Here is a 27238-nt window from a genome sequence, read left to right as displayed (position 1 = left end):
AGAAAGGAATTATCATCTCTGTCATTCAATGCATTGCAGTTCTGTAAGTACGAATGTGGTTAATTTAATGAATATTCTGATGCTCACTGAATGTTAAGGGTGAAACTGAACAGAACAGAGTATTAATTAGATAAATAAAATTGCAACTATTACGAAAGAAATTTCTTGACAGTTACAGTAGTAGGCTCTTCTAAGTTATATTTTGGTCTTGTAAAACATTGTTCATGCTATTTCAATTAATGGAATTATTATCAACAATTTTGTTAAATAATATCCATGTGTCTGTTATTCAGAGTGAAAAATGGCTGCAGTCCCTTAGAGAAAAAAGGCATCGGAAATGCTCAATCTGTAACAATTTTATTTGCTCTTCTATTTCTTTTCAAAGTCAGACCAGTTAGTTTATCCTACATGGGGAACAGTATTTAAACCAACTCAGCTGTCTTTGCATGGAAGATGATGTGAGATAATTACTTGAGCTTTTCAGCTTTTCAGCAGACTGGCAATAACAAAGAGCAGCAACACTGGTAATATCTTAAAATGGCACATCTATTTCTGTAATCAATACCCGATCATTGCTTCATTTCAAAAGAGCTCTCTTTCTTAGGATTTCTTGAGATGAGGGTTGAAGGAGAGAGGGAGAGGCACTATATTATACCTCAGATTCTGGGTATTTCAGGTAAAATTGTCTTTTATTCTTTTTTGGTGGAAGCTAAATTGCTGTGGTGTATGGTCTTGAGTTATAAATAAGTATAGAGGAAATCTTTTATAGAGCATCTTTTTAAAACTAACACATTTGTACGCCACAATTGCTGACCCAGAGTCCAGCTGAGTTTTGCTGTCTTTCCTCCTATAATTCAGAAAAAAATCAAAGGAGCTGATGATAAATTATAAAACTCTAAGACTGAGTCTAAATCAGAGTTACTGGCAAATGCCATGTTGATGTTACCTGGCATTATGATGAACATATGCAAAAAGATGCTGAGAAAAAAACCTTTTTTTCATTACAGGGCTAACTCCACTGGTTGTTAGTAGTCCTGGAATCTGAGTGCCCTAGCTAATATACAACGTCTGGATAACTTATTATCCAGAGTATGGATTTTACTATCAGGCCTGGTTTTGCTTTTAGTCCACCACATTCATTTGGAGACACCGATGGAAATCAAACCTTAATCTTTATAGGTGTGTTCCAATGCTTCTTTAATAATGGTGTTCATTATTTTCAAAAAAGCACTTACAAGATTACAGCAACAGATCTAATTTTACTTAACACATTTTACTATTCAGAGAGAAATTGTAGAATAAATCATTATTAAATTACTTGATTTGAAGCAAGCACTTTATTCCTCTGTTCTATGCACCTATTTAGATTCATATCATTTCTAAGTTTTATTGGAATCTCTTTCAAACCAGTTGTAACCCTGCACTGGCACCTTCAGCTAGAGGACCTCAAAGTGAGAAAACCAAAATGCAGGAAACGTATAGATGTTTTAAATTCTGATACAGTTCAAACGCATCTGTATTATCTGTCTCAAAATGGTTTTACCTGCACTAAACTTGTTTTCTGCCAATGTTAAAGAAATCAATAGGACTCAGAGAGCTAAGTAAAATTCATGTCTGAAAACCCAATTTAGTTTCCTAAATTACACAGAATACTACCCTACGTGTTCAAGAAATATCAGATGTATATGTTTATGCCGAGAAGAGGTGATAGGCGAATTATTTTACTCCATTTTCCAAACACATTATACAAACTAAATTGGAATAAATGTTCTTCTTAAACTGAGTTCATGACAAGTTTTGTCACGGGCAGTTAGGAAAATCTGTAGGCAGTAAGGCTCACAGAAAATAATTGATGAGATTACACTAGTTTATTTTTGCATAATTTAAATATCATTTAGTCTATGTTGTATTAATATGTAATAACAGGAATCCAAGTTGTATGAAGGTTTACTCAACAAGTCATTTGTAGTTACTCTTCATGTGGTGTATTCATCCGTCCAGGTGAATTGTTCATTCAGGATTTGTATCTGATGATTGTGTTGGGTTTGCATGGCAATGTTTTGGTAGCGGGGGGGCTACAGGGGTGGCTTCTGTGAGAAGCTGCTAGAAGCTTCCCCTGTGTCTGACAGAGCCAATGCCAGCCGGCTCCAAGATGGACCCGCCGCTGGCCAAGGCTGAGCCCGTCAGCAGTTGTGGTAGTGCCTCTGGGAGAACATAGTCAAGAAGGGAGGAAAAAAAAGGAGAGACAGTTTTTGCAGCCAGAGAGAGGAGTGAGGATATGTGAGAGGAACAGCTCTGCAGACACCAAGGTCAGTGCAGAAGGAGGGGCAGGAGGTGCTCCAGGTGCCAGAGCAGAGATTCCCCTGCAGCCCATGGAGAAGACCATGGTGAAGCAGGCTGTCCCCCTGCAGCCCGTGGAGGAAGGGTGAGGGGGTGTAGAGATTCCACCTGCAGCCCGTGGAGGACCCCACGCCGGAGCAGGTGGAGACACCTGAAGGAGGCTGTGACCCTGTGGGAAGCCCATGCTGGAGCAGGCTCCTGGCAGGACCTGTGGACCCATGGAGAGAGGAGCCCACGCTGGAGCAGGTTTGCTGGCAGGACTTGTGACCCCATGGGGGACCCCACACTGGAGCAGCTGATGAGGAACTGCAGCCCGTGGGAAGGACTCATGTTGGAGAAGCTGGTGGAGGACTGTCTCCTGTGAGAGGGACCCCAGGCTGGAGCAGGGGCAGAGTGTGAGGAGTCCTCCTCCTGAGGAGGAAGGAGCAGCAGAGACAACGTGATGAACTGACCACAACCCCCATTCCCCGTCCCCCTGTGCTGCTGCAGGGGAGGAGGTAGAGAAAAACCAGGAGTGAAGTTTAGCCCGGGAAGAAGGGAGGGGTGGGCGGAGGTGTTTTAAGATTTGGTTTTATTTCTCATTGCTCTACCCTTTATGGCTTGGTAATAAATTAGATGAATTTTTCTAAGTTGAATCTGTTCTGCCTGTGACAGTAACTGGCGAGTGATCTCTCCCTGTCCTGTCTTGATCCAGGAGCCTTTTGTTACATTTTCTCTCCCCTGTGCAGCTGAGGAGGGGAGTGACAGAGCAGCTCTGGGGGGCACCGGGTCTCCAGCCAGGGTCAACCCACCACACTGATAAAATACAATTGGTAGTAGAGAACTACACAATATCTTTCACATAAATTACATGACTCACCTTGGTAACAGTGTAATGATAGCTAAAAATTATAACACTCTGAGGAACTACCACAGTTTATGTTTTGCACAAAAAAGTGCGAGTGAATGTAACAGATTTTGAACTTTTTGCGATTATTTTTACAGGTGTAAGTGTATCACCGTAGGTGATACAGTGTGTCTAGAAGAGGAATCACGAAATAATTTTAGCTATCTTCAGTTTGTTAAAAACAATTCTAAGAAAGAGGAGTCTTGGGTCAATAATAATATAAGGTTTTGTATTTAAGATGTCTCTTGATGACAGAAGTAGCTGTCTTGAAAAATGGAAAACATATTAAAAAAAAAAAAACAAACCCAAACCCAAACAAAAACAAACCCACTGTTTCCTTTACTTTAATGCCTGCCTAGCAGATTAGGAGATAAAAAGCAGGCATGGCATTTTTGGTTTTTTTTTTTTTTTCCCTCCCTCCTAGGTATAATTGCAGATTTACAGAACTTCACACTTTCCTTTTAAAGCCAACATTTCAACTCTGTCAATACACAGAATTCCTAAAGAAATGAAAGAATAAAAAAAAAAAATTAAAAAATAAATAAAATAATTTTTAAAAAGAATACACAAAAGAGAAAAAGGAAGGCTGGACAGCTGTTATTTTAGGTTAAGGATATAAACCAAATCTTTTTATAAAGAAAGCTCCCAGAGAAGAATGCAATGTTTATGTGCACATTCCTTACAGATGATAGTCATTTAAGAGAGGCTTTGTGGTTAACCCCTGTCAATGGGAATGTATGGATTCTGGTAGGAAAGAGAATTATATACTACCACGATTTGTAGGAAAGTTTTATTTTTAAAGTATTGACTACATGGTTATGAAAAAAGATGTTTGAGGAAAGTAGTAGTGAAGTGAGGATTTGTTCTCGCTCCTCCTGAAATCAGCAGATGAAATAAGCCTCTCTGATTTAATGGAGGAAAATCTAGTTCAGGAAACTTTATGCCAAAGGTAGAGGCCATTTTCTAAATTTATATACAGCTTACAGCATGTTTCTATAGCAGAAAGTTAAGGACAATTTTTTACAAAATGAAATTCCATTAATTTTAAAAATGTTACAGCAACTTCTCTAGGTCAGAAAGATATTTTGGTAAATATCAGACATTGGCTACTATAATTCTGCTGGGGATTACTTTGTATGAACAGCTTAATAAATTATTCTGTGATTGAAGCCAAATCAGAAACATAGTTATTTAAAACTGTAGAATAATAATCACTACTGTCTCAAGTAAATCATAATATTTCAGAGAAAACTGTTCTCCTCTATTTGATAGATCAACTTCCTCAAAGAAAAAAAAAAAAAGAAATAAGAAACACTGAGTGATTGACAGAATCATAGAAAGAACCCCCTTTGGGGTTTTCATCAAGATTTTACTTTCCCGCAGCCATATAGCCGTTCTGCCATTTTAATTAGGATGAACAAATACGGAACACTTTGCACTGTATTCTACATGTTACTGCATGCTTACACACCTCCCCCAGAAGTCTGACCAGACATCTAATCTTGATTAGATGTTAATAAGCTTTAAAGAGAAAGAAGTTGATATATGAAGTTTAATCTCTTCTTATGTCTTAAGAAGGACAATCAGGGCTAAATTTCAAAAAGACATTTTAAAAAGCCATGTAATAAAGTGTGATGTGGCAGAAAGTCAGTTTTTGCAAACAAAACGAACCGGTATACAAATAAATGCAATTTTGCAAATTATGACTAGTAGTCATATATAAACAGTGTACGCACAAATCCAAATATTTGCTAGGAACAAAGTTGTCCAGTTTTAATTGTATTTGATATTGCAGAACAGCAGAAAACATGCATGAACAGAATTTCTAAAAAGCACATTCCTAAGGCAAAACTGAGATGCTACTCTTAAAATTACCAGAATATCTCTGAAGAATCATCTAAAGTTTTAGGATTTTCATTAAGTAGGTTACATTTTGAAAAGTTCCTAATTTAATTGTCCCATTCTCATTGAAATAAATAGCAATCAGTGCTGGCTCCGTACAAAAGACTCAATCTTACTTAGGCAATTTTCATGGCAATTTTTTATTCTTAGGTGCTTGCTTGTCTATTGGAATCCGGAGCTCTGAGCTAAGTGGATAAGTTTCTCATGAAATGCATGGCAGCTTGCCCAAAAAAAGGCTACGCATCTCCAGAAATACAGCTGTGATTCCTGCTCAGGTCTGCCTAGGCCAAAAGCATTTAAGCTCCACAGGCACAGAAGTTTGAACGCTAGTATTTGCCAAACACCTGAAGTTCTGTTTCTTGGTACACTAAAGAGCTCCGTTCCTGATGCTTCACAGCTCCCCACTTGTCTGATTCTTGGAAGGTCTGTGTTTATGCCTTGTCCTTCGCGCAGCGGACTCATCTCAGCTGCCATTTCACTCTGTGAATATCAAATTGGGCATACAGAAGTTAAACTCTTTTAGTAAAAATGGGTAAGATTATTTGGGACACTCAGGATACCAGTGACTCAGGAATTCTGCAGACTGTACGTTTTTTTCTTCAGTGATGAAGTTAGACATTCACAAGCCCACACCACCAATCACTCTTCCTTCACATATAATAATACAATAGTTTGTGCATGGGCACTATGAACTGAATGACTAAAATAAATTGGGATTGAAAAGCAAAGAATTTTTGTAACAAAGCATCCAGCTGGCTTTTAACCAGGTTTTGACTCTTAACCACTAAGGACAGGTCTACAACTGTAAATCACATCTATACTTATGCATTCCATGTTGCTTGGAGATACCTAGTCAGTGCCAACTACATTAGCTCCAGAACTGGAAGTAGTGTAGCTCCATTGGCAAGATGTTGCACGCTACGTACTTAGCCCTGTAAACAGGCGAAGAGATGGAGAGAAAGTATGATGCTGCACTCTATCAAGCTCCCTTTCTGATAACCTAGAGCAAAACTACACATCTCCAAGTCCCTAGTGCAGCATCTTAACCTGGCTATATGCAGTGCTGTTTGCATGAAGTTAACTAAGACATGTTCAATACAGCATGGCACGATGTGATGTAGAAATATCCTGCTGTAAATCCGCAGAAGGGGAAATGGCCAGCTACTGGGGATGTCAGTGCTGGTGTTCTGGAACATGTTGCACTTTTCACTGTCAAGGATCACAGTAAGATAAATGGACTAAATATGCAATGGGTTTCCACACAGGTAGTGTTATGAGATATCTCTGCACATAGGGTTGATAGTCACAGGCCCAGATCCTCAGCTGTTATAAGTGAATATCAGTGGAGCAGCATTGACTTAGAGCTGCCTTGATTTACACTTGTGGTGTGTTTGGTTTGGGGTTTGGGTTTTTTTGGGGGGGTGGGTGTGGTATTTCCTATTCCTTTTCCCATGAACTCTGTTTTTCATATCTTTAGTCTGCCCATCTGCCCAACCTTCTCTTTATCTATTCACTTATGTTTGGGTATTACGTGTTGTTGCAAGTTGTGAATTAACTTAAAATTTAAACCTTGACAGGTAACGATCCCATTTTGCAAGACTTTGTTTAGATGTCATCTAAAATCAGCAATAGCAGAATACATTGAACTGGAAAAAAGACTTAATGAGGAGAGGCTTAATAATATACAGCTCTATGAAAGGTTGGTGGGAGAAGTGAAGATATGAACTGAGAATGAACTCACTTTGATGGCTGTATTCAAATATAAACTGTATGCATAAGCTAAAATGATGAACATAGACATGAAAGGGGAAGGAAAAGGGAAGGGATTAAAGTTTGTTGAGACAGAAAGAAATGTCTGAAAACTTTGCATATAAGACATAATTCATATTCTAAACACGTAAAATCACTGTATTGTATCAATTTCTCCTTACATTAAATAGGGAAATGCTGAGATGGGAAGCATAACCCAGTACAAAACATTCATCCATTACAAATTCAGCACCGCATTGCCTGGTGTTGCTGCTCAAAACAAAAGAAATGTTTCAAACCCTTTCCGCAGTTTCTAAAAGGCTTTTAACAGTATTATCATCATCAGACAAATCTTGTCATAGCTTGCTAACTGGAAGTTGCAACTCTATAACTGTATTAAAAAGCTACTGTGAAACAATGATCCAGAGTAGCGTCTAAAAGCATTTGTTAGGACATTCTTTCTTTCTGTGGTAGTACATGCTCAGGGCACAATTCTTGACAGGGACAAATGGAAGATTACATTTCGATAGTCAAAGATACCCACAAAAACAAGAGAGAAAAATGCCTTTTTCTTCAGTATATCACAGTGCTTTGCAGTGGGAAAGAGCAGCTTTTTAAAGAGTAAGATGCAAACACGGGTGCATACTTGTACAACCTACCTTCTTAGAAAGGGGAGCAGGACCAGGGAAGTGATCGTCCCCCTGTACTTGGCACTGGTGAGGCTGCACCTCGAGTGCTGTGTTCAGTTTTGGGCCCCTCGCTACAAGAAAGACATTGAGGTGCTGGAGCGTGTCCAGAGAAGGGCAATGAAGCCGGTGAAGGGTCTGGAGCACAAGTCTTATGGGGAGCAGCTGAGGGAACTGGGGTTGTTTAGCCTGGAGAAGAGGAGCCCGAGGGGAGACCTTATCGCTCTCTACAACTACCTGAAAGGAGGGTGTAGCCAGGTCTCTTCTCCCAAGTAACTAGTGAAAGGACAAGAGGAAATGGTCTCAAGTTGCATCAGGGGAGGTTTAGAATACATATTAGGGAAAATTGCTTTACCAAAAGAGTGGTCAGACATTGGAACAGGCTGCCCAGAGAGGTGGTGGAGTCACCATCCCTGGCGGTGTTAAAAAAGCAAGTAGATGTGGCACTTTGGGACATGGTTTAGTAGAAATGGTGGTGTTGGGTCGATGGTTGGACTTGACGATTTTAGAGGTCTTTTCCAACCTTAAGATTCTATGATTCTATTATTCTATGATTATTTTTTCTCTTCTGGTCTCCCCAGCAATTTTTGGACACGGGAAAGCAGGTTCCCATCCAGACACACTGCAGAGAGACATTGTCTCTGAAGTGCTGCTGCCACATACACTGATCCCTTGCTTACTTGCTGCAATTTGATCTAGATCACCGTGGCAAATGTAGGGGATCTTGAGCACTGGAAAGAGTGCAGATAAAAAGAATTGAAGATTGACTCAGATGATACAAAGACTTTACAAAATTTCCATTAAATAAAATTTTTTTTAAAAAATCCCTAATGTAAAGCTAGACTGTCCCACAGAGTTTAAACATCTGAATCTAATGAAAAGGTAGAGAAAGGTCATCTAAAATCAGCTGAAACTAGGGAAAAATAAACCAAAACTGAAACAAAACCCCAAACAAATAAACAAAGAAAAAATCCCTCATCCAACCTTCTGTAAACAAGATCAGACCAAGTGACTGTAAATTGTTTATTTTATACACCTGAGCTAAAAGGCAAGGGCCAAATTATCAGTATGTCACTCCCCTTGGAAATTAATTTTACTCTCCAGTTCAGCACAATTAAATCTTTGCCTTTGAGGCATCAGTGGAAGGGAATGGGAGTTACTTGCTTTTTTTTTTCCCCCTTGATGACATCTCTTCAGTAGCAGACAGGAATTTGCCCTCTGTTTTCAGTTTGTATAACATCATACTGTGCTTAAATAACCTACAGGGTGAAATTCAACCTGATGTATCTTCAGTTCCTTCAGGAAAATACAGCTATTTTTTCCTTAGCAAGTTACTCTTCAGAGGTGTGATATAACATCTGAAATACAGCATTTTAAGGATCAGAGGAAATGTCACCCATGGGGTACAGTGATGCTGAGAAATACAGAAGCCACAGCTCCTCACAGAGGAACAAAGTTTAAATAAAGATACAACAAACCCAACAATGCTGGGTCACACTAAACTGAGAAAAGTCAAGCAAACATGAAAGGGTCATGCTTCACTTACAGTCCTACAAACTACATCCAGTAAACATGCTTTGAATAACAATAACTTTAATCTACTTTTCTAAATATTCAGTGTATGCATTTTCTTTAGACAGAGGCATAAAATCAGAAGGCATGCTTTTGCTCTTGAGCTACTTTTTTTTCTTTTCTGTCTATCTATATAGTTTCTATATAGTTTGGAAGCTCAGTTTCGAAATTAAAATTCAATTAAGGAGAAGTAATTAGTCAAATTTCTATAAGGATTATGCCATTCCACATGGGTCCTCAAATACAGTCTTATAGGGCAGTCCTAGAAAGTAAAGATGGAATTAAAATTAAAAAATTAAAAATAACAGAAGGTGACTTGAGGGACTTCTTATCTTAAAACAACTGTGCAAGCAGCAAATAGTTGCTACAAATGGTTGTTTTTTCACAGTGAATAATGTATCTGATAAATGTGTCATGGTTTTTCTTCTATGTTATCCAATAATCAATCCTAACCGCTACAATTATATCCCTTATTCATAGATACAGCGTATGGATGTGTAGCCTGAAAACTGTTGACGTAAGCAGTACGCTGTTTCCAAGTCTGCTTGGTCAGTCTCGTCATAGTCCTGTAGGTCACAGGGTGCTTTTTTTGTTGTCTTGTTGGATGACTTGATTTTTTTTTTAAACAGGAGGATAATAAAAAATGACAGACAGTAATTAAGAGCAAATGCTGTGGTATCTACTAGCTATTTTCAATGTGAAAATCAGATATGTTTGAACTAATTTACATTTTCAAGACCTAATAAGTTACATGGATTTCAATTGCACCTTTTTACCAGAGGAGAAAGAATATATTGCCTAGTCTTTGGAAAATATTTATTCCTACTTAGGATTAATCTATAGATAGAAAGTCTACAGATATCGGTATTTGTGCAAGAGAAGCATGACTAACATTCATTTTTCCCTTCAGAAATCCTATACTTGGTAGAATCATGTTCTCGAGATACTGTGAAGTCTGTACTGCTCAGTGACACTCTTCACCCTTAAAGATCTTCCTTCTAATTAAACTTTATATTAACAACTGAGTGAAGACAGGTTTTCCTGCTTTCAATTATACAAAGTTAATAATTCAATGGCTATATGCACATTAATTTACATAGAAGTCGATGGAATTTGCCTACCCAGTTTCAATTGATACTCACATTCGCAGAGCTATGCTGAAACTCCATTCACATTCCATATATTCTTGCCTGGTGAAAAAATAGTTGTACATGCATGTGATTGCCTCTTTGGATCCCTTTCAAAGCCTTCTTTAGGAATCTGAATACGCCCTTCTGTGGGAAAAACTGCAGAAACAAAAAAAGGAATGAGAAACTTTTTAAGACTGTCCTTCCTCCCAGAAGTTTCTCAGAACTTGATTGAGGGCTTCAGATTCAAGGGATCCTAAAAGAGCAGGAAGGATCAAAGCCCCCAGCATCAAAACATTTTGGTTTCACCTTTCACTGCACCTTCTGCTTACAGCCATTGGTGTAGAAACAGTAAAGCACAGAGAGGGAGGAGATGCAGCTCTGGGAAAGATGTTTAAATGGGAATTCCACTGTGGACGGAGCCTGGCAGAAAGGTTATCTAATTTGTACTGCTCTTCTGCTTTGATCCCTGCTGGGAAAATATGCACCTTTCACTTTCTCTGCCATCCCAGAGACATTGCAGAGTATCTGGAGCTACAAAAGAATTGTGTGATCTATACATACACGCACACAAACACACTCAAACGTACTGAGAGCATAAATCAGCAGACACTTACAGTGATTCATTCACTGTGAAATCATACTCTGCCGAATCAATGAGTTACTGCTGTGTAACCAAAGGTAAATTTCACTCATTGTGGACGATTCATACCTATTGTGTTTGGCAGGATTTTGCCAAAGAGTAATTGAAAAAAATGATTGTATATTATGCGTGAATACTATTGTAAACATCCCAGACTATAATGTGAAAGATACCTTTAAAATTTTAGTTTTGAACCGCAGCATTTTGGGTGCAGTGAAAGAAGTCGAAGCATTTGGTGGTTACATGAAAATTTTCATTAGAAAAGTAGGGTTATTTAATGCTTTCTTTTATACCTAGATCAAAGAAGCTTGTGATGTGCCTCATGATTCTAAATAATATTATGTCTGTCACCAAGGTCTTCGCATATCCCAAAGGAATTGGCAATATACATCAAGTTCTGTATAGGTGTAAAGTATAATAAATGGATCTTGGTGTACTAGCTATTATAAATTATAGCTCCTCATGTTTTACTGATTGGTATGAGAGCATCTGTATTGACTTACAAATGATGCTCAGGGAAGTGCATACATGTTCTACCTGCTTATGAGCTAAATTACTGAAAAGCCCTTGGAAGATGAGTGCTTTTCAGACCCTACATAGCATAAATAACTATGAAGAGGTCAGACGTAGCATGCTTTAACCTCTTTCCTGATGCTTGAACTGTAGGTGACTGTGTTTTTGCATTTGGAAGGAATGAAGAAAAAACAAGCAACTGTTCATACTTTGTTATTAATCATTTACAGTGAAGTAACTACCCCACATTTGTATGAGCTAAATCTATCCAATGTGCAATTAATTAGATGTGAGGATCAAAGCTGCTTGTTCCTTTTGATGTATTATTTTTATAATATATTTTTAAATGTTCTGTCTTTTCTTTTTATGCCAGCAAAGAATAATAGAATGACATGTGAACATAGATGTTCACACTGAGTTAATATAACACATGCAGAGGCTGAAGCGAAACAAACAATTTTGCACTAATTTATTCCTTATGTAATTTACAGAAAATTATGGTAAAGACGACCATTGAGAAGGACATACATCTATTTCTATGGACTGAGTTCATGGGTTAGGATTGTCAAGGCCATTTGAAGGACAAAGGTGCTCAGCGTGAAAATTAAATAAGCAATTGGATGTTCATGTAATCCCTGTGGGGGTTTTTTTTGCCAGGGAACTTAAAACGTCACAGCTTTATTGCTATCCCATCTTTTTAATATCAAGGAAAGGGCATATTGGTCCAAGTGGTTTTCATTATATGCTTGGAATATGATTACAGAAAATCCCTTCATGGCAGTTCTTGCTTTGCAGCCTGGGGGTGTGTTTGGAAGGGCAGATGGTCATGGGACTGTCTGATTTAAGAACAACCTCATTCTACCTTACTTTCTAAAAGAAGAATATAAGAATGACTATAACAGGTCCATCTAGCCCGGTATCCTGTGCTCTAACTGTGGACAACAGAAATGCCTAGGGAAGAATATTAATATCGGGTAACAGCCGGACGGCTGGACCCAGAGGATCGTGATCAGCAGCACAAAGTCCAACTGGAGGTAAGTCAGTGTATGCCCCAGAGGCTGATTCTGGGGCCAATGTTGTTCCACACATTCATTAATGACCGGGACACTCCTCGGGTGAGGAGAGGCTGAGAGCTGGGACTGTTCTGCCTGGACAAGAGAAGGCTCAGGGGGATCTTATCAATGCGTATAAATATCACATGAGAGGGAAAGAAGATGAGGGAGCCTGACTCCTCTCAGTGGTGCCCAGTGACAGGACAAAAGGCAATGGGCACAAATTAAAACACCTGAAATTCCCTCTGAATATAAGAAACATTTTTTTTACTGTAGGATCATGAAGCACTGGCACAGGTTGCCCAGAGAGGTCATGGAGTCTCCATCCTTGTAGATACTCAAAACACAACTGGACACAGTCCCGGGCAACCAGCTGTAGCTGAACTTGCCTGAGCAGGAGGGTTAGACTGGATGATCTCAAGTCCCCTTCAACCACTCAGATACTCTGTGATTCTGTGACAACAGGAATGCCTAGAGAATAATGTTGATATAAGGTAAGCACATAGAGATATTTCTCCTGAACACTCATCCAACACTTTGTCTTGGGAATTTCTTTCAGCCAGAAACGGTGTTTTGATATGTATCAGAACAGTCATAAATTTCATAGTTTCCCATAAAATTGTTCTCTCTTTTTCTTCTACCATTCGACCGAGGATTAAATAGTTGGAGAGGCACCAACTTCAGCCTGTCTGAAGACTCACAAGAACCACTGAATTATTTCAGACTAATAGTTTGATTATTATCCGTGCAATCTGTAAATGTGTTTAGGGTCTAATATCACTTACAGATGGGGATAGATGAGTTCAGTGGCAACTCACTGTTTGCATTAACTTTTTGAATGAGGTAAGTGCTTAACTTACTATGGCACTTCTGAAAACACCTATAAACACTTAACTGCATTTTCTGTCACACAAATTACCTCTGGACACCAATTCCTAACACCTTAGATAATAGCGTGCTAGAAGGTAACAGATAGGAAATTGCGCTTGCTTGCTGAGGTAGCCCAGTTTAGTTGCTATCTTTGCGTATTTCCTTTTTAAGTTACATCATAAGTGGTACTTGATATTGCCCTCCATTTGTGTCAATAACACTTAATCTACTAAATCTCTTAATGTCTTTTACAGTACAGCTAAATTTTATCAACCTGCAAGCTTGCAATTTTTTTTCATGCAAATGTTCTTATTTCAAGAAAATTTTCATGGAATCTAAAAAATTCCATAGGGATTAATACCGAATAAGTTTTGAGTAGCAATATCTTGAGATACAGGCCATCAGCTGGCTGATGAGAGTTGCTTTTTGTTCTCCATTCTTTGTTTTTTTTTGAATGATATCTCCTTTTAAGTGTTCAGCCCCCGAACCATAAACCATCACTATATTATTACACTGCAATAGCACATTACCTTCCTAAATGATGGTCATACGCTTTTCCAAGGCTTGAGAGTAAAAAAACGATTTGAAGCCATTCAACAGGTTCACTCTTAGCAGCTTTAAGAGTAGATGCAGTCATCACAGTTTCTACTGTTCAGTATCAGGTATAGCACCAGCAGTAACAGCTAAAGAAAGTATAGCAACATGCAGTAGGTTCTGGTGTTGTCTCATATAAAATGCTAATTAGTGTTGTTCTGACTTTATTAACTATTTTTGATGCCTCAATATTTCACAACTAATAATTTCAAATATGGCCTTTAGGTGCCTGAATATCAATAGTACTCAGTGAGATTTTGGCATCAAAGTAATTAAAAAATGGGACTTAAGCATGTTAATAAAAGCTCTCCTTTGTGTTTCTCTTCCTGAGGTATGAAATGAATATACTAAAACCTTCTAACCACAAAGGGTTATTATAAAAAGAAGCGCATGGAAGTTGTGAAGTAAACAATGGTTATGTGAAAATGTAAGATGGTAGACTCTTAGCACTGGATTTTGAGATAAATCAATGATATATGATAGTTCCATGCTAAAATGACTTAGAATATACTAGAAGAATAGCTTTGCTACACTTTTTACTTCTCTTCTGTAAAGCAAATGAAGCTAATGCTTCCATCCAATGGTATGCTACGGATCTGCATTTATCTTATCTAATTAGCCAATGAATTTAAAACTTCAGTTCTTAAATCTTGCTATTTACAGTCAGATAAAGGAAATACTCAAAATGTGAGCTTCCCTTGCCCAGGTAACCTTCTTCTATCCCACATGTTCCCTAAAAACATTCAGGAGTCTTGTAACATGCTTGGAGAGTCGATTCATCTGGATTCTGAGAGCAAAGAAGTGTGTTTCATGGCCACGGATCTAGAAAGAACAATGCCAAGAGAGAGAATGAAATAAACCAGCTGGAACTGGGCTTCTCAAGAAATTGAAGATCTTGTTGTTCGCATTGGCCACATCCAAAAAAATATTTTTTCATAGCAGATAGAATACATTGGACCCAGATGTCATTAAAGGAACCAATGGAAACTACTTCTCTTACGAGGCCACTGAGCCTTACAGTGATGGCAATGAATCCTCGTCCTGGTTTCCAGCATGTCTTCTAGCATGAACAAAAACATTTGTGTTCTGAAATCAGTTGCAAAGCTTTCCTCACTGGCACCCTGGTGTTTTCTTCCTCTCAGTTCATCTCTCATAAGTCATTTGTACACACTGATGACAGAAATATGGATGAAATCATGGAGGGATCCTTTTTTAGCACTTTAGGATAGAGGATCATTTGCAAATTCTATTTAACATGTTGTTACTTTTACAAACACTCTCATATTGCCATCTGAAAACACACAATGCAGCACAACACATTGAAAATTATTTCAAGGGACAGTCATTCCTTGACATTCTTCAATTAAGTAGCTTAAGGACATAAATTGTTCAATTATTAAAATATCTAGTAAGCATCTTGATTTATTTGGACTCACTGGCCCATGATGTCAGCCTCTCCCATAAATGTTTTCAAAATAACTAGTTAAAATCCATCTGAACCAACCCCAAAAGTCTCCTTTGTTTACAGTAATCCTGACAATAGTTAGTTTACTGGCAGTGATACTTAGTCCTCTCCAGTTGACCAGCACAGCAGTCTCACTGCTTCTGAATACTTCCTCTCACCAGTTTTCATCTGTCTGTTTTGCTTATACACACACACATCATGAAATCTTCGGAGCAGGAATTTTTTATTATGTACAGAGAATACAAGAACAACTGTCCCTGAAAGCATTAGCAGAGAATCTAGACTCCATTTATAGCACTACTTGATAATAGCAACAATAATACACTTTAAAGATTTATGTGTCTTTGTTGAGTAGAAATCATGAAATGCTATTGAACAGAAGAGGCAACAGTAACATATGTTGTGAATTTGACCAAGAAACAAAGTGCATTTAAATAAAAGGTGAAGAAAGCAAATTCTTAATTTTCTATAGTTTCTGTGGGGGAAAAAAAAAATAATCAAAGAAAACAAGGGGGGTTTTGGGAGAAAAAAAAAAAAAAAAGCAGCATTCCTGACACTTCCGTTGTAAGTGGGAGCATACTTGTGTGTGCCTTTATACTATTGTGCCTACTTCAGAATATATACTAACTAGTGAAAGGGTCATCATGGTATTAAGAAGCTAAAGAAAATGTTTATTTAATAATAGAATTAAATGCATACATAAATAAGCTATGGAGGTCTCACTTAGACTACACCACATTACACAGACCAGCTTGAAGAAATATTTCAAGATCTTAAACAAAGGGAAAAAGCAGTTAAACAAAGATCAGTAATTGGCTGTGTTCTTTTTTACTAACTGCCTAATTCACAACTGGAAATCTGAAAGGTATCTTCGTAACAAATAAATCATAAGCAATTTTTCCTTGGGGTTGTGTGTGACATTTTTCCTGAATTTACTTTCATCAAAAATCTGTCTGGATTTTTCTGCAACTTAAGATTATGATAAACACTTTTTTGATCTTGAAGTTTGCCTAGGGTCCATTTCTGCAACAGTTGCTTACACTGGATTTTGCTGATGGAAGCAGTTTTGTTGAGTAGTAGACACAGAATTTCTCCTCATGTTAAGTAGGTATCTTTTAAAAAGAATAATTATTGCCTGTGGTAACCTGTGAATAGTCTCAAGTTCTTGATGCACAAAGATGGATGTGATCCTGTGCAACATACTCTAAGTGATCCTGCTCTAGCGGGGGGGTTGGACTAGCTGATCTGTAGAGGTCCCCTCCAACCCCTACCGTTCTGTAAATCTGTGAATCTGTATGGCAGGCTTCACGGTATCGCTGTTACCCACTTGCATTTTCAGTGAAAATGTTAGTCTTATGACAAAGTCTCTAGAAGTATCCCTTTTTATCTTCAGAAACTTTAAGTGCGTATAACATCTTTTTCTGCATTCTAAACACACATCTACACAGATCTACACTAATTCACAAACAAATTTCTTACAGCCAGCGATGAGCTATCAGAAGGTAACTACATTCAGTCTCCACTGAAACGGGTCAGCTTCAAGCCAGTGACCTGGCAGTGAAAAATCCATTCTCACTCCCCTGACCATCCATCATCTCAGATAGCCTTTTTACACTGTAATTATTTATTTCCACTAAACTCTAAAGTATCCTATGATGCTTGGTAAGATACAGGCAATTTAACTTTTATATTTTATATTTCATCAAAATGCAGAAAACCCTTTCATGGTCAGAGCTTTTATTCTTTTGTGCAGTGATCTTTGCAATAAGAACACAATTGGAGAAAATACAAAAGAAGAAATACAATCCACTGTGTGTGAAGATACTCTGGAAAAATATTTTAATCAGAACTTAAGGCAGCAGTCAGTGTTGCCAAATATTAAAAAAAGGACAAAAAATTCATTACACTTTTTGCAAATACAGTTAACATAATATACTCAAGTAGTACTCTGTTATAGCCACTGCAATTTAATGATGTAGAATCTTTTTTGATGAGCCTACCTGATTGAAAACACCCATTTTCTTCAGAAAGAAGGCCAGAACTAAACAAAGTCATTTTAATAGGTAGTTTTATTTATATAATTAGATAGTTCTACAGTCCTGGTCACCATACAGACTAAGCACTTAGTTTAACAATATATTCGACTGTTTAAATCAAGCAAGACGAGAAGACTTGTATACAGAAATACAGTTTCACCTAATATAGTTTCTGCCTGCTGCCCCCAGTAATGAAATAAGGAGATAGCCAGAATATGTCAAGTAGTTTAGTAAAAAACTTATCTCCTGCCAACTCAAACATAGTTACTCACTGAATGTACAAACCTATTCCATTGCTGTGAAAGTTGCAGTCTTTTTCAGTCTGCATTTTACTTTCATTTCGCAAAGGATTATGAGAGAGTTATGGCAGTGACTTCATGAGATACAGTCACTCAATTGCTTTTGATTCCCTGACATACTTCAATCCTGACAGGAAAGTACAGGTGATAAATTCTCGCATTTATTTTATCTGGTTTTCTTTGAGCCATAAATTAAAAATGCTAGTGTAAAAATGTTTCTAGCTCAACATATCCTTTCCTTAGAATTGTTTCATTTGAATAGTGTCTTAATAATATCAGATATAAAAAAGGGAGTGATGGGCTTTACAGCAGACAAATAGTTAAAAAAATAATCTGGATTCACTGCATTTAGGGAAGAAAGTTTCAAAACCAAGACCTCCTGAAACAGAAAGGCCTCTTATTTATATTGAGGAAACACTAGACAAGATATTCTGCTGATCTTGGACAGATTTTCAGCAGAAGTTCAAATAAAGTCTCAATGGAGTGCCCCATTCCTTAACACTCGCAGTGGTAACAGTAACAGGAGAGAAAATTGAGCAGAGAGACAAGTCAGTAACCTGAGAGCAGAGAAGGAGTTATCATCAAAGCCAGCCTTTCATCGTGTACTCAGATCATGATTCCTACTGCAGTCATGGGATGGTAAGTACACAGAAAAGTTGTGAGACAGTCGGCATTAGCAGAAATATCCTTAAAATCTGTTAAAAAGGGAAAGAAGGGAAGGGAAGACAGAAAATACAAATAAAATGTCAACCAAGGAAAGACAGGATTAGGTATGATTTTTCTTCAAAATTATTTCATTTGATACAATGCCTTGGAAATGCCAAAGCAAAATTTAAAGCAACCTTTTTCCTCATTGTCCTCTCTTAGCAGACCGCTCTTGATTAACCCCTTTTTAGTAGGACCTGTAGTGATAGGACAAGGGGTAATGGTTTTAAACTAAAACAGAGTAGATTCAGAGTAGATATATGGAAGAAATTTTTTACAATGAGGGTGGTGAAGCACTGGAACAGGTTGCCCAGAGAGGTGGTAGATGCCCCATCCTGGGAAACATTCAAGGTCAGGTTGGACAGGGCTAGTTGAAGATGTCCCTGCTCACTGCAGGGGGCTTGGACTAGATGATCTTTAAAGGACCATTCCAACCCAAACCATTCCATGATTCTATGAACTGAAACACATTTTCCTGTGTGTAGTAATTAATCAGTTTGTGTTGGATAAAATACATGTTTAAGTATTCTTCATTCCAGTTCTTAGGTAGCACTGTGATTTATTCAGAATATTGGAACTGATCTGTTAGGGGTTTTAACTCAACACCCTTGAACAAAGTATCTAAAATTCCATCTATAGGTCTGAAAAATTCCATCTGTGCAAGACGCATATAGATGAATGAATCACCACAGTCATTTATTATGGGCTACATCTGCTTTCAAGGTACAAATAGATCTAACTACATTGGCTAATTGAAAATTCTGCATGAAACCTGCAAAAACTGCCTGGTACAATGGTAAGTTTGAACACCTTAACTGAATGTCACCTCTGCTGCTTGTATAGTACCTTTTCTGAAAGTGAAAATATTGCCTTCTTTCTCTCTCATGCACCATCTGTTGAACTCTACCCAGTCTACCTCACCAATCTACTTTCTTCTTTCTGCTCCCTGTGTAAGACCTTCTTGTCAGATATGTCTTTCTATTTAGTTTGAACTAAAGCAGGTTTTTCTGCAGCTAAAGAAACTGGTTAGGAGTTGAGCATAGGTGGCATACAAGTTTTATTATACAGCTTCAGCTTCTGAAACACTAACTTTATAAAGATTGTCAATATAAAATAATAATACAGTAGAATTTTATTTTAAGGGCAATTCATGCCTGAAGGCATGCTCTATAACTTACTGTAGGTAAGCAATGATGTTGCAATTACAAACAGTAAAGGACACAATATATTTTGTGTGACTGACACATTTATATATGCTTATGATGTGAAAATGGGATATATTGATATTGATTCTTACTTAGATCCTATTTTGATATATGCTTTTATTTGGCAGACATTGACCTTTATGTGATCCCATTTATATGAGGGAGTTTTTCCACACATTCAGAGTGATACAATATTGGTCTGAATGAACACTACTATAGTGTTCATTATTTGGCTAATTTACATAGTAATAACCCTATTTGATGTGCCATAACAGTACTAAAGATGGTATAGTGTACTAGAGATAGTGTAGAGACTAGGGCTTAAATATGACATAGCTTTGTTATGGAGGATGACAAGTTGTATTGATCTTGGATGTTCTGTGAGGCTTTTAATGGGGATGTTCTGTGAGGCTTTTAATGTATTAGTTATTTAAAATACAGAACTTTTTGGGGAAAAAAAAAAAGTAAAGGCAGCAAACCATGTTCTCTATGTTTATAATGAAACAGAAGTTTTGTAAGTGCTGAAAGAGTAACAGAAAAAACAGATCCTATTCAGTAATACAGAACACATGGGGAAAAGAGAATGAGTCGGTAAGTTTTATGCTGAATAGATATATCAATCATTTTGTTTTGGTAACACAATTCCTTTCCACATACCAGAAAAGAAAAGCCGCAGTTCTATGAGAAGGATTGCGATGGAAACCCAGATCAGGTAGAGTACTAAGTGGATAGACCAAGACCTTTCTATTACACCAAGCTTCCAAAAAGGATAGTAAATTACTTTCAAATACAGGAAAAGTAAATTTTATTCATATTTAAAGTAGAAGACTTCTTAAACAGGAAAAAAAATTTAGTGACTAGGTAAGACAGAAAAGAAATAAAAAGTGTTCATAAACATTTCTTTCCCTGCCCACTGTGCTCTGGCAGGAGGGGTCCTTGTTTCACATGCTAAATTCATTTCAGATAGATTAGTAACATTTTGAGAAGTAAAGAACCACCCCCTAGTACTCAAGAAGCCCCTTTTCTTTCCATCATCCCTGGTAGATAGCTGTGTACCACCTCTCTGTTCCTTCCAGCAAACTCGCCACCTCTCTAGTGGAGGGTGTCCCTGCCCGCAGCAGGGGGGTTGGAACTAGATGATCTTTGAGGTCCCTTCCAACCCAAACCATTCCATGATTCTATGATCCTCCTTAAAGCATAGATTCTCACACCCTTTCTATGACACTGTGCCAGAACCAGACAGCTGAAAGGAAAGGGGACTTCTTGTCATGCCGAGCACCTTCTGTTTGTTACTCAGGTATTCGGGCACTTGCAAAATCCAATAAGCATTCATTGAACTCAGATTCTTTTCATTGATTTAAGTTGGATTTTCTTTAATAATATAGAAAAGAACACCACGTAAGCAAATGAAGAAAGGGCTTTTTCACATAGGTACTCCTGGATCAGGCAACTCGGTTTACAGTAGCTAAGACATCATGTAGGGTGGGAATGTCTAGTCACAAGTTTCCTCTCTTCCATTGGATGAAATAATATTCCCAAATATATTGAACTCCAGAAGCTGGATACATGTACACAAAGCTTAATCAGAAATGAATCCTAATATTAGTAGAACGGGATAAAACCATCATCTGGATGAAATCTAAGGGCTCTGAGCCCACAATAAAAGAGGATGTAATACTTTATACACACAGGAGACTAAACCTTTATGAGCTTTGCATACAGACAAGCACTGAGTTTCAATTCTTTGTCTTTGAAAACTGTAAACTTAGAGGTAAGTCTAGATTAATTGCAGTAGGACTAGATATAGTACTCCATACTATGGAATTAAAACATTGAGCCTTAGTGATGATGTAAAACAGCTTCCTTTCTAACTATCAGCTTTTCAAAATTCTGAAGTCATCTAGTTTTTTAACTCTTTGGATTTGCAAATTCTAAACCAAACCATAACCTAAGATTAATTAAAGCTGGAGGAATAAGCGATACCTCTGAAAGAAACATGACGCTTATGACATTGTAGATGCCAGCTCAATTAAAATCTCTTTGAGCCCTACAGAACACTGAAGTCAATTGGGTTCTAGACTTATATGCTATATATATTTTAATGTTATAGATTTATAAGCTGTAAGTCTAAACCTACTCTTTATAAAAGGACTGATGACCATAATAAAAGGGACATAATGATTTTGTCCCAGTAGAGACCTATGCCTTTCCTTCTTCTATATGACCTGAAGAATTTTGAAGATACTCAGAGTGTTAAATTCCAACATTAATCATCCTAGACTAAATTAAAACTGCGTTACCAATCCATGGATACTCGGCAAATCCATGGCTTACGCAGAGACCAACCTTGTTCCTGATGTTTATGAGTACCACAGTTGCTGGGGCTGTCTACTTTTCTCTACAGTTCTTCAAACGCTCATTCTAGCCTTAGGACCAGTTTTAGAACCAGAAGGACCAGTACCTTACTACAAAACAGAACATAGTACTTTAACAACAGCCCTTCTTTTACTTCATTCAGCCCTCCATAATCTGATGTCACTTGAGATCTTAAAACTGATTTTGTGAACTCACACCAGCTCTGGGATTAATGGAACTTGGACAACTAATTCCAACTACTCAAAACTGAAGAAATTTAGTTCCCAATTTATCTCCATCTTTTCGCACTATGATATATTAACATAACCTAGACTCCAATTTTTTTAGTTTTGAAAGCCCTCAGCTTCAAATGGCAAAATTTACAGCTGAAGAACCAGCTCAAGAAAAAAGAAGGTTTAAGACCCAGTGGAGAGCAGATTTCTTTCACCTCTTTTTGTTCTACTGAGTGCCAAAGTCACAATGTTGGCTCTGGACTGGTGAGCCTGGAAATCCTGTTCCTAACTCCAGTGTTAAACCCATGCTTCACAAAGCCAAAATACAAGCCTACACAGCTTAATAATAATAATAAAAGTTTAATCACCATTATAGACTAGCTCTTTTCTGAGCTTTTTGAACACCTTAATTTTCCTTTAATTTTTTAAATCTAAATTCAAGAGTTCCTCATGTTATAGGCACAAGACAGCGAACTGATGGCTTTCTGCCTTGAACTCTGTGGATTTGAACTCCATAGTGCAGTCCAAGCACCACTCGGTAGGAAGATAACAGAACCTAACGGAGCAGCAGACTTATCCTACCTTGCTGATCCAGACGAGACAAAAATCCCTGCAGATCTCCATACCGTCATCATTCCACTCTAGGGAATATTGAAGATAAATGGGATGTTTGACTTTTGTTTGGGATGCACTGGCATAAACCATTACCCTGATTTCAATCCAAACCTTTAATCAAAATACCAGTACTGTCCGTAATGGTGCAGCTTGTTCTGTTCCAGTTTGCAGTACGGCAAAGAGTAGGATAAAAGTCATAAACCCAAATTTACATGATTTTTTTTATTATTTATTATGCAGACTTAAAGCACTCTATTTGACTAGCCCTCAGCCTGAGATAGATTGGTGAAGAAAAGTGTCTTGTTTCTGAAGTGACGCTAAAATGCTTCTCAAAAGTTGACATACATAGAGGTAATCTGTAAGATCAAAATGTAATAGCTCACTCCTGCTTAGAGAATGTATTTCTCATTCCTGCTGCTTAGAAAAAAAAAATAATAAAAAAATAATTACTCTTTTCCAGGTCAGCTGTCTCTGCCAGTTTAAAGGTTTAGAAAATAACTATTCAAATATTTGGGTGTCCTCCTCTCATTAGTACCTGAATAACTAGTTGTACCTGGAAACATCAAATAATCTTTTAAGTATTTTTCTTTTTTTTTTTTTTTCCCCTCTATGGAATTGCCCCAGGTTTTCTTTACTATTGTATATGTGTGTATTTAGCACATATACACAAATAGTGGTAGCTCCTAGGTCTAATGATTGAGTCGCCTTAGTAAACTCCTCTTTAGGTTCACAGGGCACACAATGGATTGTCAAGAAGCTGAGATGGTTTAGCATTTCATTATACCGACTCTGATATATGACTATTATTTTGACATTGCTGCCTTGAAAGTCTTGGAAAGTACTGTGAAAAGGTACCTAATCAAATAGTCAGTGATATTTTACACAGTAAGAATTCTCTAGGGTAAAAGAAAGTCAATAAAAATAATTAAACAATGAAAAGTTAAATATTCTTGCTCAAATTCTGTCAGATAAAGACATGCATGCAAAGGCAATCCTAAAGATTTTCAGGGGTTTTGCAAAAGTTTGATTTAGGTAGAAAAATGTCAGCACTCTCCTAAATGTGTATCTCATACAAATTGCCTCCTTTTCCCCTCTAAAAAAGGGGAAAGGAAGAGGGAAGTGGACAGTTGCAGTTCAACCCAAGTTTGCAGAGAGTTGGCAAGAACAGCCAGAAAGGCTGAATTGTTTTTTATTCCCCAGGTCTGCATTTACAAGAGAGAAAACAAAAAAGAGTGGTAAAGCAGTATACATCTTTGACTACAGGCCAGGGAGAGGATGCTTACCAAGTTTTTGGGAGTTGTTTTGTTCTGCTTTCCAAAGGCTACAACTAATTGAGATGCTTGGGAGTTCTTCCTGAATTGCTGTCGTAAGACACTGGGGCCAGGTGAGGAAAAGGAGAATGGCTGGGACAGAGCTTCTACTAATCGGCCTCCTTCTCTCTGTGTAAATGCAATTTAGATAGGGTACAGGTTTTGTGCTAGCTTTTTGTACTGTAGAGAATTTTATTCTTACTCTAAAACCAGTGTCAGATCAGTTCATATTTAACTGACAGAGAACTTGCTTGAAACTGCGCCTGACCCCGTTACTGAGAAGTTGTATTTGCCCTCTGCCACAGAGGCTCAATGTTTATGGGGCCTTGATTGCCCCCGAGTCACAGGCTGCTATTGTGTCCAGAAGTGCTTTTTCTGAAGCTGCACTCGGTGTAGCAATTGCCACTGTTTCACCCTCATAGCGGCCAAGCCATAATTATCCTCGCCTTTGCCATCTCTGAGCCGGTGCAATTCAAAGTGACGATTTCGATCTTTAAAGCTTTATGCAGCTGAAGTCCCTACAATTTGAAATTAACTTCTCTTTTCCAAAATGGGAGCTGAGACATCAGTCCAAAGTACTTGAAATTCCCCATGTGCACACCTGGGGCTGGTAGCAGGAAAATTTCTCTGGAGGACACTCGACTTCAATATTTACTTCCGATCTATCGACTTAGTTGATCTATCAGCTCGTGTTTGTTAAATATATAGCAAACGAGTTGAGATCTATGAGGCTAGGTTTTGAGGTAGATTAGTGAGAACAGTCTTAGTGGCATAATGCCTTACAGAGAGATGATGATGATGATGATGATGATGATGATGATGATGTGGGAATATATTTTCTGATTGTCTTATTTTATGACAAGGGTTCTCTAACACAATTGTTTGCTGGCAGTCTGATATCACATTTCTTTTTTAGTTTTTGGGAAATAATTCCAAAGTTGAAGGATCCATGTTTCTCTGAAAATTGTCTAATCCAGAGAACTATTTTTGTATTGAAAGCTGAGCTAAAACTTGTTTCAGCTTAGGTAGTTTCATAAGGACAAGGACATATTAACAGATGACAGGGAGCACCAAACATATTTTGCTACAATGGTTATAAGACTGGAAGTTTTTCAGAGCAGTGCGTGGTGCCCTAGGCACCGAAGTGTGATTTCAAGTATTCTTTCCTATAGGTTAGCTAAATGTAACAGAATGTATTGATTTTCTTTAGGATAACATATAAAAAAGATACCCCGGGAAGATTAATCTTTAAATGTGACAGTCAACAATGATTATAACAGCTTTATTGACACTATTTCCAAGAACAAAAATCAAAGGGCAGAGAAAACATGAAATAAAGATGGAATATTCAGTAACTATCACAATGACTTTGTCAATACTATACATGATGTTAGAAACCTGTTGTAGAAAGTAAAACTATATATATCAAGAAGACTTATGAATACAATTGCTTGGACCTCTTGGCTCCAACACTTTATCTGAAGTGCTAAGCACCATTACCCACTGTTGGAGAGTGACGGCATATCCCTCTATTCTTCACCCAAAGTGCTTACTGTCAGCATAGCATGTGTATAGCAGGAAATCCAAATCAGAAGCCCCTGTATTTTAGTTATTGTTACCAGCTACTTTTGAGAGATGCTCCTGTCCTACTCATAGGTTAGTGCAATTAACCACCACTGCACTTCTCCAAGCACTGAGAATTAAAGTTTACAAAAAAGGTCTAAACAATCTGCTGCTCTGGCTTTTCATTACTTAACTCAGCAATCAATCACAATACGGCCATGAATCCAAAATTATGAAATATTTGCAACTGTACTGAGTAAAAGTGTGGTTTACAGTTGTTTGTAGCCCTTAACTATAATGCCTTTAAAGTGTTCCCCTTTTAGCTCTTTTCCGGAATGCTGTTTTCAATGCAGTTTACTTTATGAAGATCACTTTGAAGTAGTTTTCACAGAAGGAAAGATCATTTGGCCCAGTGGCACTTGGATAAGGACTTAGTATAATTCCATTTAGAGTCTTCAAAAAGTAACTCTGAGATGCTAAGTAAATCAATCAGCTGTGTCTGTTGTGGAAATCTACAAGGCCAGAGATTTTTGACATTAAACTTTCCAGACAGGTTCATTCAAAGTGATCATTCCCGGGCTGAATTGGCTTGTATGCGCTATTTGGAAATGTACTTACTATTTATATACTGCAGTTTGTATCTGCTCTTCCTAACACAGAATGTGCTGCATGGTCACTTGGCTGATAGATTTTAGTGGTGTTTCTTATAGGAAATAATGATCCAATGTCTTTAGAAGTCAATTTGACTTTTGGAGGAAGGCCACAACTTTAAGGTTCTTAGGGATAAATAGTGTCATAAAAGAATATCCCGAGAATCTCGGAGTGCTTTACAATTTTTGTGTTACACTATCTCTTTCAGGTAAATAACTTTTAAAGCAGTTTCTGTAATTTTTCCCAAAATTTTATAAATCCCACCATTCCGGACCTACTCAGGCCTCTGCTTTCAGCTGATCCCTGCCACTTAGCAGTGTCACCTCTCCTGGACTTTGTCAAGGAGCAGTAATTGGTTGGGGCTTACTTCGAATGAGGAAAACCACAGTATAAATATGCCTTGCTTATGATTTATTATTTTTGAGAAGGAGCTGGCATTTTGCTTTTTTTTTTTTTTGTTGGGGGGAAGAAACCCTTTGCTGTGCCTTGAAAAATACAGCTCCCCTGAAGAAAATAAAAAGGGGAGGAAGGAAGAAAGAAGCAAAAGGAGAAGAGAAAGAAGAAAAAGGAAAATAAAAAAGAAAAAGCAAAAGAAAAAAGAAAAAGAAAAAGAAAAAGAAAAAGAAAAAGAAAAAGAAAAAGAAAAAAGAAAAAGAAAAAGAAGAAAAAGAGAAGAAAAAAGGAAAAAGAAAAAGAAAAAAAGGAAAAAAGGAAAAAAGGAAAAAGGAAGAGGAGAGGAGAGGAGAACTATTCTAGTCTTAGCGTGGCTGGGGGAGAGTGGGAGATCGCCGTGCTCAGCCCACTTGGAGTCACCCGGTTATTTTGGCGGCTGAGCCCCGCCGAGGAGGAGCCGTGCGGCGCTGCCGC

The 27238-nt window shown here is 37.7% G+C and overlaps 1 long non-coding RNA gene across 1 annotated transcript in view; it reads left to right on the top strand.

Annotated features, from left to right (window-relative positions):
* Window positions 1-27238, top strand: part of LOC142601751 (uncharacterized) — a 1264755-nt gene that overhangs the window by 827762 nt on the left and 409755 nt on the right. The gene's annotated exons all lie outside the window — the stretch shown is intronic.

This window comes from Balearica regulorum, chromosome 4, assembly GCF_011004875.1.
Source record: "Balearica regulorum gibbericeps isolate bBalReg1 chromosome 4, bBalReg1.pri, whole genome shotgun sequence".
Taxonomy (NCBI): Eukaryota; Metazoa; Chordata; class Aves; order Gruiformes; family Gruidae; genus Balearica; species Balearica regulorum.
This window is presented reverse-complemented; position numbering and strand designations above follow the sequence as displayed.